This window comes from Nanorana parkeri, unplaced genomic scaffold (genome assembly GCF_000935625.1).
Source record: "Nanorana parkeri isolate BGI_ZX_2015 unplaced genomic scaffold, ASM93562v1 scaffold1069, whole genome shotgun sequence".
Taxonomy (NCBI): Eukaryota; Metazoa; Chordata; class Amphibia; order Anura; family Dicroglossidae; genus Nanorana; species Nanorana parkeri.
Window position 1 is genome coordinate 167,326 of NW_017307337.1, and position 12,248 is coordinate 179,573.

A 12,248-nucleotide genomic window follows, 5' to 3' on the forward strand; every position below is an offset into this window, starting at 1 on the left:
CTGACTACCTCTATGACAAAATGTCACCCCTGTCCTGGCTATTTCTGTCTACAATAGCTCACTTTCACCCTCTCTAGACACTCTGGCTCCCCTCACTACGCAGACTTAGACCACGTCCACTACAAGCGTGGCAAACAAAAGAAAAAGAAACCAGACATCTAAAAAGACATAGCTGCACTCTTGAACGACTGTGGCGGAAAACTAGGCTTCTGCAAGACTTCACCCTGTACTAAGCTGCCCTCCTAAAATATAATTCCTTCCTCCATGCTGCCAACCAGACTTATTTTGTCACTCTCATTAACACACTCTCATTCAAACCTCGTCAACTCTTTTCTACTTTTAAGTCTCTACTATGTCCTCCGCCACAACCCTCTAACTAACTTACTGCCTAGGACATTGCCATTCATTTCAAAAGCAAAATAGATACAATTCGGGATCAGATCGCCACTGTGCAGTCACCTTCCCCTATTCATGTTCCAGACCCACCATCACACTTGTTACTCTCCTCTTTTGACCCTGTCACCACAGAGGAGGTTAGAAAGCTTCTCCCTGATACCCACCTCACCACTTGCCCCCTGGACCCTGTTCCCTCACCACTACTTCGGTCACCCTCTTACTCTATCCTACACTCTCTTACTCACATTTTCAATCTCTCACTCTCTACTGGCATCTTTCCCTCCCCTCTAATGCATGCCCTGGTCACCCCAATACCCAAAAAACCATCAATGGACCCTACCGACCTCAACAATCTCAGACCAATCTCCTTACTCCCATTCACCTCCAAACTTATAGAACGCCTTATCTACAGCCGCCTGAGCCGCCACCTCGTTGATAACAACCTTCTCAATCCCTTACAGTCCGGCTTTCACCCTATACACTCCACTGAAACCACCCTCCTAAAGCTCACTAATGACTTACTAACAGCTAAAAACAATGGCCACTATTCCTTACTCTTGCTATTAGACCTTTCTGCTCCTTTTGACACTGTGGACCACCTGCTCCTCCTCAAAAAACTTCTTGCTTGGCCTAGAAGACTCTGCTCTCTCATGGTTCTCCCTCTTGCCTATCTAAGCGCTCCTTTAGTGTCACCTACAAATCTAACTCCTCCCCTCCTCTTTCTGTAGGGGTCCCCCAAGGCTCTGTGCTTGGACCCCTTCTCTTCTCTATCTACACCTCCTCCCTTGGTCAGTTAATAACCTCACATGGCTTCCAAAACCATCTCTATGCCGATGACACTCAAATCTATCTTTCTACTCCACAACTCACACCCTCAGTGTCCTTGCGTGTCACTAATCTACTAACTGACATATCAGTCTGGATGTCGCAACACTTCTTAAAACTCAACCTTTCAAAAAATTAGCTCATGATATTTCCTCCTGCCTGTGCACCTTCCCCCAACTTTTCCCTTGAGATTGTTAACACAACTATCCAGCCCTCCCCCCATGCCAAGGTGCTAGGTGTCATCCTTGACTCGGACCTCACCTTTCTTCCCCACATCCAATCACTATCCAAATCCTGCCGCCTTCACCTTCGTAACATCTATAAAATACGCCTCTTCCTCACCAATGAAACCGCAAAATTACTCATCCACTCACTTGTTATATCTCGTCTTGACTATTCCAACCAGTAGCGGACCTAATAACCAAAGGGCCCTGGTGCAAGATTTTATCTTGGGCCCCCCTCCTCCCAAGACAGGGGGGGGGGCAGGAGCGGATCACACTGGCATCTTCCCCCCCCTCCCCCAGCGGTCTCTAATGTTGCAGTAGCGTGCTGGACTTACCTGAGACCCTGCAGAGCACACCATAGAATTCCCATCCTACGGAACTCCTTACCCCAACCTGTCGGTCTATCTCCCACACTGACTGCCTTTAGGTGATCCCTTAAGATCATCTCTTCAAAGAAGCCTATACCACCTCAACCTAACCACTGAACTATCACTTTCTCAAAGAATTCATCCCCACACAGCTACCTCCTCATGTATCATTTGCCCCTCCCTTTTAGATTGTAAGCCCTTACGGGCAGGGCCCTCCTTACCATCTTGTCTTGAATTGTATTGTGATTGTAATGTCTTCCTTATATTGTAAAGCACTGTGCAAACTGTTTGCGCTATATAAATCCTGTATAATAATAATTCCATGAATGCTGAAGTAGAGGTAGACGGAATAATAATCTGCCCAAAAAAACAAAAATGTCATAGCAGGGTGAAAAAACTGAGAAATATAATAATACAAAGGTCTATGCAGGTGGCTGCCAGTAGCCACTTCAAAATATAATAGTGCAGTGCTTAAATATACATACAATAGGAAATATAAAATACCACCACCACCTGTTATATGAAATAATACAAAACACAATGCAGAGCGCAATTTGCGATGATGTGAAATATTTGAAGCAAATGTCCTTATGACACAGTAAAACTTCAAATTATAAGAACTCACTGCGTTCCATTTTCAATACACCACCCTCCACCTAAAACTGGAAACACACTTGCCAATTCCTTTACCTTTCTATTATGTAAAGGTAACCCTGGATTCACACTGTTCCGTGTGCATGCAGAACGCAGGGTAATGCACATGCGTCGGTGTTATTGGGCACATACAGTTTACCTTTTCCCTTCACACTATATGGCATAGCATAGATGTGAACCAGCCACATAGGAAATAATGTGATTTCTACTTTTAATGCATCTTCATACAGCAAAAAACATGAGTTTTGCTGCATTAAAATGGACAAGTGCTTTGTTAAATCCCTGTGGCAAACTTTCCTCACTGGGCATGTACCAGTAGCACATCTGCTCAACCTAGGTAGGGTATGGATTTAGAGAAAGCAAATTGCATATGGTGTAAAACCATTTATATATTTATAAAACAAATTAAACTCAAATTAGGTGTGTGCATAAAAGCACTATGAGATTGAACATCGGTATATTGTATAGGCAGTCCCTCCAGCATCCCTCTTTCACTTTTGCAGTGCACCTGCCAAAGATAGATTCCACTACTACTTGCCGTGGGCAACTGCTCAAGATTTTGTCTGCTCTAGTTTTGATCAATTCCTCTCAATGTTGTTTGCAGAAGCATTTCTTTGTGCTCTCAAAATGGCAGAAATCAGCTGTCTTTCTTTACATTTATAGTACATTATAGAAAACAGATATTCACTATAACTGATTTTGAACACATGCTGGCCACATGCTGAAAATTCCTTTTTTAAATGATGTTTTTTTATTTTGCTTTTGCAGTATTTGCATTATTTTAATATTTCCTTTGTGTGCAATCATTTTCATGCACAGTAGATGGCAGCATATTTCCTTTACTGAAATTATACGACTAGTTTACTCAAAAACTTTAATCTGATAAATGTGCCTAAATTCACAGCAAAAATCATTGATAAAACCTCTGCAGAATGTAAAAAAAATATTTTGCAGATTACTGAAAGCTTCTGCTAGGAAAAAAAATGTTCATAAAATATATGCCTGAAATTGGTTTTCAAAATTAGTTACACTTTGTTTTGCATTTGAATGCACATTCATTTGGGTTCTGTGAAGAGGTTAGCTGAGAAATCTTACTTTGTATCACTGCATTGCAGAGAAAAAGGGAGAACTGAGGTCACAGCGTGGCAAATTGTCTACTTGTCTACTTTGAATTAAAGTGACACTAAACTCAGGAGTTAAACCTTAAAAATGCATTCAAGTACCTTAACTATTAACAAAAATGTATCTTATTTGTGTATCATTCAGCTCTAGATCCTCAAATCATTCCTGAATTCATGCTGACACTGTCCTTCCTTTTGGGGGGTGGCTACTTTTGTTCCCCATGGTCCCTGTGTGTGTTGTGAAGTAGCCACCGCTCCAAGCTCGCTCCTGTGATGGACTACAATCTCATGTTTATTTTTCTAATGTGCATTGAGAACATAATCCATCACAGAAGTGAGTTTGGAGCTGTGGTTACTTTATAACACACACAGGGATCATGGGGAACAAAAGTAGCCACCCTCCAGAAGGAAGGACAATGTCAGCACAAATTCAGAGATTTGTGGACATACAGCTGAGTGATGCACAAATAAAATACATTTTTGTTAATAGTTAGAGAACTAGAATGTATCTTTAAGATTTAACTCCTGAGTTTAGTGTCACTTTAACTCTGCATGCTTAAACCTTGACCTGCTGACGATCACAACATTTTGTCGAGTCGTCGTGGACAACGCTGGATGTCGTGATTGATGCTGGATTACGTCGGTGGATCCATTTTTTGGGGTTTTTTTTTTAAATAAAAGACTTGCCAAAAACTTGTCTTTTATTTTTTCTGTAAATAAAGGATTTTTTCAAAAGTCTGGCCTCTTTTTTTTTACAATTTTATTTAACCTTTTAGTGAATGAGCAGGGGGGGGAGGGGGCTCTAGTTAGCAGTAAAAGCTTTTAAAGCTTTGCCTATGGACAATTTTAGGCACGGTAGTTTTTTTGCGATTTTGTGGGCGGATGCAATTTTAAAGCTTGACATGTTTGGTGTCTATTTACCCGAAGTGACCCTGTCTTTTATATTTTACCAAAACAATTGGGTAATAATAAATGTTTTATAACATAACACAGGGAAAACTGTTTTTTTTAAAAAAAAATTCCGGTCCTTTTTTCATTATATAGTAAAAAATAAAAACCCCTGTGGTGATTAAATACCACCAAAAGAAAGCTCTATCTGTCCCCAAAAAATTGAATAAAATCAATTTCAGTACAGCGTTGCATGACTGAATAAATGTCAGTTAAAATACCACAGCACTGAATACGGAAAAATGGCCTTGGCAGGAAGGGGGTTTAACACCCCGGTCATCAAGTGGTTAAGGTTGAAAGATTGATTTTGCCTTATTTTTCTTGCCATGTTGTGGAAATACATATGTACTCTGGCTGTTTCTGTTTTCCTGAATAATCAATAAAGAATTAAAAAATAAAAACTATAGGGGTACACGAGATGCAAGAATTTGTTACTATTCAGATCCTCTGCAAACAAAGATATTGATGGTATACATTAAAAATGGCAAGACATTGCATCACTAAAAAAGCATTTTTGTGCTTCAGGGCCTGTTCTCATCATCTGTGTTTGGGCTGCTCTGGCCATTTTTTGCAACACAGCCTGAATGCTAGACAAGGCAATTTGCCTTGTCATGGGTGGGCTCAGTTCAGACCACTGTGTTCCAGTGATGTGCGCTTTAAAAAAGTATGGAGTGCAATACTTTTTTTAAGCACCGCAGTGATAAGCAATACAACCACATTGCTCTGTGGTGAGCCCATAGAACTTAATGAAATGTCACTTGTGACATTTCAATAAAGTTCTAAAAAAAAAAGAAAGTGCGATGCAGCTCGATCAATCACATTGGCACTCTCTGGTGACATGCACACTAGCATCAATGCAGTTGAGCGTGACTGCTTGTGTGAAAATACCCTCAGAGTGCTGAAGTACTTATAATGACAATATCCAGGTAGTAACTGGACATTTTGGATTTGGAGGTAACATAAGGTTTTTCTTATGTCAAATCCACAATTTAAAAAATGCAGGATAGGAGCCAATTAGACTAAGACAAATTGAAAATAGATATTACACCAGTAAAGCATTAGTAGAGTATTGTACCATATTAGCCATCAATTAAAACAGAAAGTTCAAAGTTTTAGTTTGGCTAGCTTAAGTTATTAAAGATGTGTGTTCGGGGTTCTTTAAATCCATTCTTTAGGCTTTATTGTGCTGTAAAAGCCTGAAAAAGGGACCTAAGGCACTTGAAAACCTTGCACCTTTTATACTGTAGGTTAGCTAATAAAGGGTATCACTTCAATTTCTGCACCATTGATGACCTGTGACATTTTGTTGTGTGTTGCATTTAAAAATGCAATACCTACAAAACATTGCAGAATTGCTAAAATGAAACCTATTCAGTTATGCTCCCTATAAATATTTGTGCTAAAAAACATGCATCGTAGAAACGGTAACATATTTTTCAGTTCACATTTATGAAAAAATTGGGTCAGCGTATTGTAATTATATTACAGAGATCAGTGTAGCAGCATTATGCAACAAAACCATTAATGTACTAATTATAGTCTATTTTCAAGTGGCAAAATCCACATAAAATATTCAAAATGATGTCAAATTAAAATAATTTCATTGGCAGAATGTGTCATGCAATCTTTCTTAACACTCAGAATGAGTCTTGAAATATGGACAACCAATAAAAACAGACAATTCAAAAAATATAATAAAACCACTGTACACTATACTGTTGGTAAAGCGGAAGTAAAGCTAAAAAAAGCTGACAGGAAGGGTTTTTATGACAATAGAGACTCTGTGTGTATTTTTTGTTAAAGTTGCTCCTCCCTACCTGTCAGCATCTATGCTAAGTGCACAAGCTCAGCAAGGTCCTGTGCTGTAATAAAGTAACTCCCGTGTGCATGCGTGGGAGTTACATCAGTCCAGCCAAGGCAATCAAATGGCCAATGGTCAGAGCTGCTGATGCGGCAGATGTTTCACAGCTGACACATTGCAGAGCAAATTTAGGAAAGTCTAAATGGTGACAGCTGCTCTGCACATGAAACCAGGGCCGGATTTGCTCTCCCTGCCGCCCCAGGGCCAGATTCCGCAATGTGCACCCTCCCCGCCATCCGAACCCCCCCAAATCAAAGGAGAATGGCAACCGGATGGCAGGGGTGGCAGGGTTAGTTCTAATTTTTTTGTTAATTTTTTTCTTACTTTTTTATCACTTTTTTTATTATTTTTTTTATTTTTTTTATTTTTCACATTTTTAGCTTGTCGTTTACTTTTTTTATTTTTTATAATTTTCTATCTTATTTTTTATTTTTTTTCTATAATTATTTTCTTATTATTTTTTAATATTATTTTTCTTTTTTTTACTTTTTAATGACTTTTTTATTTTTTTCATTTAATTATTACTTTGTATTCTTTTTTTACATTTTTATTTTTTTTTATTTTTTTTTAAAATATTTTTTTGCCACTTAACTTTATTGCTATCACACAGAAGAAAACAGTCCCCAGTGTGATAGCGCCCCCATATGACACCTCGGCTCACAGACCCGAATAGCACTCGTGAGTTTCCGAATGCTATGTAGTATTTGACGGCTGAGAATGTCAAATGGGCGGAGTGAGCCGTGACATCACGGCTCGCTCTGCACATCTGTTGACATTCGGGCTGAATGTCATTTTGCGGCGAGTTTTCGTCGGGTTTGGGTGGTCGTCATGCGGCGGGACTTTTTTTATTTCGGCGGGTTGGCGGGGGTCGTGCATCGTGATTGACGCTGGATTACATTGATGGAGACATTTGTTTTTTTTTAATTAAAGGAATAGTCAAAAATGGAGTCCTTGTTTTTTTTTTCAATTAAAGGATTTTATCTAAAAGTCTGGACTTTTTACTAACTATTTGATTTAACCCTTTAGTGAATGGGTAGGGGTACAAGTACCCCTTACTCATTCACAAGGTTGGAGGGCCCGCAGACCCCCACAATCACCGGGTCAGGGTTGTGAGGAAGAGGCCCTTGTCCCCATCGGCACGGGACACCCTCCCAATGCCGAGGGCACGTGGCCTGGTAAGGTGCAGGGAGGGGGGGGCGCTCGATCGCCTTCCCCCCCTTTCCTGGCCTGCTGGGCCAGTGCTCGGATCAAGGATCTGGTAGGACTGTTAGGGGGGACCCCATGTTTTTTTCCCCATTTGTTGGGGCTGGGGTTTCCCCTTAAAATTCCTACCAGACCTAAAGGGTCTGTTAGGGATTTTGTGGGGAACCCCACGCACTTTTTTTTTGTTTTAACTTGGGGGAGGGTCCCTCCTAACATTCCTACAGGACCTAAAGGGTCTGGTATAAATTGGGGGGGAGCCTCACGCTTTTTTTTTTTCCTCTTCTGCAGACTGTAAAAAAAAAAACATTTTTTTTTCTAATGTCACATTGCTGCTAACGAAATTTCGTCCAATAAACGAAGTTCGACCGGACTACCGCTAACGAATTTCGGGAACACGGGAATTCGGATTAGTTTGCATTCGTTTTAACTGTCATTCGGATGCATCCCAATCTCCGAAAAATTCGTCAGAATTTCGATTCGGAACGAAACGAATCGCACATGTCTACTGTGCATCCATGGGTGGATCTTTACACATGAGTGATCTGATGTTATACTTCTTTCACCCGTCCATATGTAAGATTACGTTTAGGTCCCTACTCATTTTTTTTATTTCTTAATTGAAGGATTCATACACAAATGAAAAGATAATGTTCACTTGGCTTAGTGAATAAGGTAAATCTGTATTCTCTTTGAATGTCTAATTATGTGCAAAAGAAATTAAAAAAACCCCAATATGTTTGCTTGCACATGAATGAATGATTCATGTGAACACTTTTCTTTAGCTTTTTTTTTTTAAAGCTTTTCTTTTTTCACTAAGCTAAGTGACCATTAAGTATGCAAAGTGAAAATGCTTTACTCCTTTAGTACATCAACCCTTTAGAGCAGTGGTTCTCAACCTGTGTAACCTCAGGACCAACATTTGTCCTTGGTCATTAAGTCGCAACCCAATTCGCACTGCGGTGGAATGCAAGGAAATAGGGTACCGTGCTTTTCAGTGCAGTCATAAAAGCTGTGTGGCAGGTGCATTTGGGGTACCATTCAAATGAATGGCAATCCGACTCACTTCCCACACTAGAATGCACGGTAGATGCGATTGCGTGACACAGTGCATTAATCGTACGGTACTATGCGATTAACAAACTGTACTAGTGTGAACAGACCCTCAAAAACACTGACATACATACACAACCACAAACACAATCTCACACACTCACATACATTCTCACACACAGTCCAAAAAATATTTATTTGTTTAAAAATAAATCCACCCAGTCTCCCTACCTTACGGGAACTGGAGGGGATCCTCAGCCTGGGGTCCAGTGTGCGCTCCTGAACTGTGACAGAGCTCCATCCATATGTGCACAGCTCCCTTGCGTGCCCTGTAGAGGTGCCAGGAGCCAGAATGTGATGTCACTCTGATGCAGGCACCTCTATAGGACACACAAGGGAGATGTAAGCAATGCACGTATGTATGGAGCTCCCTTGTGGCCATAGGCCATCCCATCCTACCGCAAGCGAACACTCGGCCCCGGGCAGCATATTTTGAATGGCTGCTAGGCGCGAGATCTAATAGTGCTGCGCAAGGGGCAGGCTGAGGAGCCTCTCACCTAGAGAAAAGTGGAAGGCATGTGGCGACCCACTGAACACGGGATCGCGACCCACCAGTTGAGAACCAAGGCTTTTGAGTAATAGTAAAATAACAATAGCTGATAGGACATCCTTGGACCTTCACTGGGGTCTCATATTTATGTAAGAGTTGGTGAAGTAAGACAAATTACAACACCAAATCCTACTCAGCAATGATTGTTTAAACAATCCAGGGAAGTGCTCATCTTGTATTTTTTAGCAGTTTTTCTAAGAACTTTTCTACGTGAATGTCTCCTCCATCTGAATAAGATGTTTCAGGCCGGGATCGCGCGGTCCTGCACAATGCAGGCAGCGTTTGCCGCATGGCCCCATTGATTTCAATGGGGTGACATCCGCGCAGCATTCGCAGAAAAAAGGTACATGCACTTTTTGTTGTGATACACGACGCGCTGCTGTTAGCCGAATTACGGCGGCTAGGTGTGCACCAGCCCTCACAAAAAAAGACTGAACAGATCAAGACAATCTACCACCAACGGTTCAATGTATTTTTTGTGACTGAAAGCTGGTTTGAAGTGGGTGTAATTGCCAAAAAATGTCTAGCCTGTGGCCAGCCCTTGATTGACATTTTATCCTAATTAGGAGAAAAGAAAAATATATTTTGATAAAATACCTTTTTAGCATCTGTACATATAGGCTGCCAGCTGAGCTGCATTAAAATATATCTAACCAGTTAAACAATTTATAACTGTAGGGAAGACAAATTTAAGCTCTCACTTAATGTTATCCCCTACACTCTCTGTTTATCGAAGTATACATTAGTGCTTCTCTCTCCAGCCAGGACTAACTTTTAAGTCAGTTGTCAGGACAAAGTCTAAAAAGGTAACAGCATGTCCTAAAAGTAGGCAGCATAATGTGCCTAGCAGTATTTCAATTGGAAGTATAGAATCCCCTCTGTGCATGGTGTTCCCAGAATAACATTACATATAACTGTGTAGGTTTGCCACCCCACTTGAACAAATGTATCTTGCAAAAGTAACCATATTGTTTATAAAAGTTGAAAGAGTGAAGCTGCACTACAATGCAGCTCATGGTATTGTGATACTGTGCATTCAGTTGCATTGCGGAGCACAGCGGCCCAGAGGTGCTATTCAAATAAATGGCAACACACCAAATGCATGGTTGTGCAGTAGCTTCTATTAATCGCATTGTATCGTGCGACTAACGATATATGCTTAGGTGTTAACGGGCTATGAAAGATTATCATTTTAATACTTCTCAACAGAAACAGTCCAGGAAACATTACCATACCCTAACAGAGAAAATCATGATTCCCTATAAATGCTGGGTGTAGAGTTGCATTTTGAATTTTCAGCTGACATACCTTATTTTCCACTCTGTAAAAAGGTTACCTAGTGTCATCAAGAGGATCTGTTAACCTTCAGTGCTAACCAATGTAGACTCAGTTGCTGAATGATAGTTAATGTCATGCATATTACATTCAGTGTCAGCGCTTAAAAAATTGAAGCTGAGCTCTGCATTCTCTGCTGGCTGAATGCACCATTTTTTATATAATACACTTAAAGCCCTAGTTGTGTGTAAATTGTTGTGGTCTTGCTTAGTTTTGTATTGCATACTGCAGATTTATTTCTTTAATCTCATGCCTTATATGTAGCAAATAAACAACCAGCATTTACCTCTGCACAGATGGTTTCCTGAAATTCAATCATATATTTCAGAGCTCTGGTGACACCGTCCATGCTAAATAATTTTATGTTATGATTGATATAATCTAAAATATAGACATTTATCCTAGCATACAACATTTGCATTTTTTTAACCTATCCCTAAAGAGACTGAGACGATGAATACTTTTTACTTAATCCACCTAAAGGAAAAACCTCTCTTAGCATTTTACATTAAATATCATATATCAAAGGCACGATATGATATGGAAAGGCTTCACAGCTTTGCCTCAATCTTTAAATATTTTAAGTTAATATCACAGAAGAGTTTCTTTTTTGCTGCATGATTTAAAATGCATCAAATTTCCAGAAGATTAAATACAATTTGGAGATGCTGTCTGCTATCAGAAAAGTAATGGATTTGACTGTTAGTAAGAGATTTATGCTGTATATTGTGTAGGGAGATTACAGATGATCATTACTGATCATCGCATCAGCTGCCATTTTGTAACACATTGGCTATTTTAGATGTACAGTGGGTATAAAAAAAGAATCACCCCCCCTTTAAAATAATCAAATGTTGTTGTTTTGCAGCCTGAAATAAAGACAGACACAGTTTTTGTTTTATCCAGCTGTATTTACTTATTTACTCAGTGCAACTTATAACATCCAAATGAAAGATATAACAACAACAAAAAGAAAACAATTCAAAAACAATCACTGAGTTGGAAAAAGGATCACTCCCTTGTGTCAGTATTTTGTTGAACTCCCTTTAGCTTTAATTACAGCCTTTAGTCTGTTGGGAAATGTCTCTACTAACTTTGCACATCTAGACTTTGCAATATTTTGCTCTACTTTGCAGAACTGCTAAAGTTCAGTTAAATTTGATGGTGACCGTTTGTGAACTGCAGTCTTCAAGTCATTCCACAGATTTTCAATGGGGTTTAAGTCTGGGTTCTGACTAGGCCATGCAAGGACATTCACCTTTTTCTCCTTCAACCACTGTGTGGTCATTTTTGCCGTGTGCTTTGGGTCATTGTAATGTTGGAAGATAAAACTTCTTCCCATTGACAACTTTCTAGCAGAGGGCAGCAGATTTAAGGATTTGACAGTATTTTGCCCCATCCATTTTTCCTTCTATCCTGACAAGTGCTCCAGTCCCTGCTGCAGAGAAACATCCCCATAACAGGATATTACCACCTCCATGCTTTACTGTAGGAATGGTGTTATTTGGATGGTGAGCTGTATCGGATTTCCACCAGACATACCGTTTGGTGTTTTGGCAAAGCTCAGCCTTGACTGCATTGTGGCCTTTCCTGAGTCGTAGCTTTTTTCTTGCAACCCTCCGATACAAGCCACATTTGTGGAGAATTTGTGAT